Genomic DNA, 3,840 nt, shown 5'->3' on the forward strand with positions numbered 1-3,840 from the left:
TATGTACAGGTTATAGACAGGCTATAGATGGGTTATATACAGGCCATAGACGGGTTATAGACAGGCCATAGACAGGTTATAGACAGGCCATAGGCAGGTTATAGACAGGCCATAGGCAGGTTATAGACAGGCCATAGGCAGGTTATAGACAGGCCATAGGCAGGTTATAGACAGGCCATAGGCAGGTTATAGACAGGCCATAGGCAGGTTATAGACAGGCCATAGGCAGGTTATAGACAGGTTATAGACAGGTCATAGGCAGGTTATAGACAGGCCATAGGCAGGTTATAGACAGGCCATAGGCAGGTTATAGACAGGCCATAGGCAGGTTATAGACAGGCCATAGGCAGGTTATAGACAGGCCATAGGCAGGTTATAGACAGGCCATAGACAGGCTATAGACAGGTTATAGGCAGGTCATAGACAGGTTATAGGCAGGTCATAGACAGGTTATATACAGGCCATAGGCGGGTTATAGACAGGCCATAGGCAGGTTATAGACAGGCCATAGGCAGGTTATAGACAGGCCATAGGCAGGTTATAGACAGGCCATAGGCAGGTTATAGACAGGCCATAGGCAGGTTATAGACAGGCCATAGGCAGGTTATAGACAGGCCATAGGCAGGTTATAGACAGGCCATAGGCAGGTTATAGACAGGCCATAGGCAGGTTATAGACAGGCCATAGGCAGGTTATAGACAGGTTATAGACAGGCTATAGAAAGGTTATAGACAGGTCATAGACAGGTTATAGGCAGGTTATAGACAGGTTATAGACAGGCCATAGGCAGGTTATAGACAGGCCATAGGCAGGTTATAGACAGGTTATAGACAGGCTATAGAAAGGTTATATACAGGTCATAGACAGTCCATAGACGGGTTATAGACAGGCCATAGACGGGTTATAGACAGGTCATAGACGGGTTATAGACAGGCTATGTACAGGTTATAGACAGGCTATAGATGGGTTATAGACAGGCCATAGACAGGTTATAGACAGGCCATAGGCAGGTTATAGACAGGCCATAGGCAGGTTATAGACAGGCCATAGGCAGGTTATAGACAGGCCATAGGCAGGTTATAGACAGGCCATAGGCAGGTTATAGACAGGCCATAGGCAGGTTATAGACAGGCCATAGGCAGGTTATAGACAGGCCATAGGCAGGTTATAGACAGGCCATAGGCAGGTTATAGACAGGCCATAGGCAGGTTATAGACAGGCCATAGGCAGGTTATAGACAGGCCATAGGCAGGTTATAGACAGGCCATAGGCAGGTTATAGACAGGCCATAGGCAGGTTATAGGCAGGTTATAGACAGGTCATAGGCAGGTTATAGACAGGCCATAGGCAGGTTATAGACAGGCCATAGGCAGGTTATAGACAGGCCATAGGCAGGTTATAGACAGGCCATAGGCAGGTTATAGACAGGCCATAGGCAGGTTATAGACAGGCCATAGGCAGGTTATAGACAGGCCATAGGCAGGTTATAGACAGGCCATAGGCAGGTTATAGACAGGCCATAGGCAGGTTATAGACAGGCCATAGGCAGGTCATAGACAGGTTATAGGCAGGTCATATACAGGCTATGTACAGGTTATATACAGGCTATAGACGGGTTATATACAGGCCATAGACAAGCTATAGACAGGCTATACACAAGGAGTACCGGTACAGAGTCAGTGTACTGGGGTACAAGGTAGTTGGGGTGATTGTGTACATGTAGGTTTGAGTAGGTAATTGATTGAAGTACTATGTACATGTAGGTTAGGGTGTCTAGTTTGAGAAACAGATTCCTCACAAGTCCTCAACTGGCAGCTTCATTAAATAGTACCCGCAAAATACCAGTCTCAACGTCAACAGTGAAGAGGCGACTCCGGGATGCTGGCCTTCTAGGCAGAGTTCCTCTGTCCAGTCTCAACGTCAGCAGTGAAGAGGAGACTCCGGGATGCTGGCCTTCTAGGCAGAGTTCCTCTGTCCAGTCTCAACGTCAACAGTGAAGAAGCGACTCCGGGATGCTGGCCTTCTAGGCAGAGTTCCTCTGTCCAGTCTCAACGTCAACAGTGAAGAGGCGACTCCGGGATGCTGGCCTTCTAGGCAGAGTTCCTCTGTCCAGTCTCAACGTCAACAGTGAAGAGGCGACTCCGGGATGCTGGCCTTCTAGGCAGAGTTCCTCTGTCCAGTCTCAACGTGCACAGTGAAGAGGCGACTCCGGGATGCTGGCCTTCTAGGCAGAGTTCCTCTGTCCAGTCTCAACGTCAACAGTGAAGAGGCGACTCCGGGATGCTGGCCTTCTAGTCAGAGTTCCTCTGTCCAGTCTCAACATCAACAGTGAAGAGGCGACTCCGGGATGCTGGCCTTCCAGGCAGAGTTCCTCTGTCCAGTATCAACGTCAACAGTGAAGAGGCGACTCCGGGATGCTGGCCTTCTAGGCAGAGTTCCTCTGTCCAGTATCAACGTCAACAGTGAAGAGGCGACTCCGGGATGCTGGCCTTCTAGGCAGAGTTCCTCTGTCCAGTCTCAACGTCAACAGTGAAGAGGCGACTCCGTGATGCTGGCCTTCTAGGCAGAGTTCCTCCATGTTTTAATGATAGCTAATCTATGTTCATAGTTCCATGTTATAACCTCAGTTTGCCAATCCCTAAGTAAAGGTACAAATGTTGGTGGTGTTGATTTTATTATTTGATTATGCCTTAATGTATAAAAATGTTACAAAAAAATAACATCGTCTTTGACGTTGTTAAACCACATGGACGTACGGCGCACTCTACCACACACAGACTGAAACAATACGACCCTTATCTTCAACAAACAATGAGATCTTGTTCAAAAAAAGAGAGAGAAACGTGCAACAAAGAGTCTGTTGTCACTTGTGTTGGTCTCTGCTCTGGGATGAAGTTTCCCCCGGGTACAGATCTAGGATCAGTATCCCCTCCCCCAATCCTAGCCTTAACCAGGAGTGAGGAAGATGGTCAAAACTGACCCAAGATCAGCGTCTAGGGCAACTTCACCCTACTCCGCTGGTCTCCATTAGGAGCTGAACATTTAAACGTTAAAATGAAATTGGGATCCTTAAAGTTAAGAAAAATCCCTAACTGAAAAACAACCCCCCCTCTCACAGTGCAGTTATCACAAAACATGTTATTTTCTGTGTTCTAACTAGATGATAGGCTATAAACGTCTGGGGAAAGTTGGTATCATTTAAATAAAACCAGAGAGGACGAGGTACAGTCAAGATGACGTATGGTTCGTTCTGCCTGCCCCCTCCTCTCTCTCACGCTGGCTCACCTGCTCTTTCTCTTCACTAATGATGCCAGTGTGTGTTCATTCTTCGGTCTGTTGCGTGTAGAATATGCTAGCCTGTTCATTGATGATAGGCCCTGCAACTGAAGTTGCGAGACATTGCAAGCTAAGAAATTGCGAGATAAAGCGTTTTGATTGCCGATAGATAGACCTAGAGCACGGTTCTGTCTGTCTGGTGGCTGACCTGCCTATATTGATAGATGGACCTAGAGCACGGTTCTGTCTGGTGGCTGACCTGCCTATACTGATAGATAGACCTAGTGCACGGTTCTGACTGTCTGGTGGCTGACCTGCCTATACTGATAGATAGACCCAGTGCCCGGTTCTGTCTGTCTGGTGGCTGACCTGTCTATACTGGTAGATAGACCTAGTGCCCGGTTCTGTCTGGTGGCTGACCTGCCTATACTGGTAGATAGACCTAGTGCACGGTTCTGTATGTCTGGTGGCTGACCTGTCTATACTGACAGATAGACCTAGTGCCCGGTTCTGTCTGGTGGCTGACCTGCCTATACTGATAGATGGACCTAGTGCCCGGTTCTG

The sequence above is a fragment of the Salvelinus fontinalis genome, chromosome 2 (genome assembly GCF_029448725.1).
Source record: "Salvelinus fontinalis isolate EN_2023a chromosome 2, ASM2944872v1, whole genome shotgun sequence".
NCBI classification, from domain to species: domain Eukaryota; kingdom Metazoa; phylum Chordata; class Actinopteri; order Salmoniformes; family Salmonidae; genus Salvelinus; species Salvelinus fontinalis.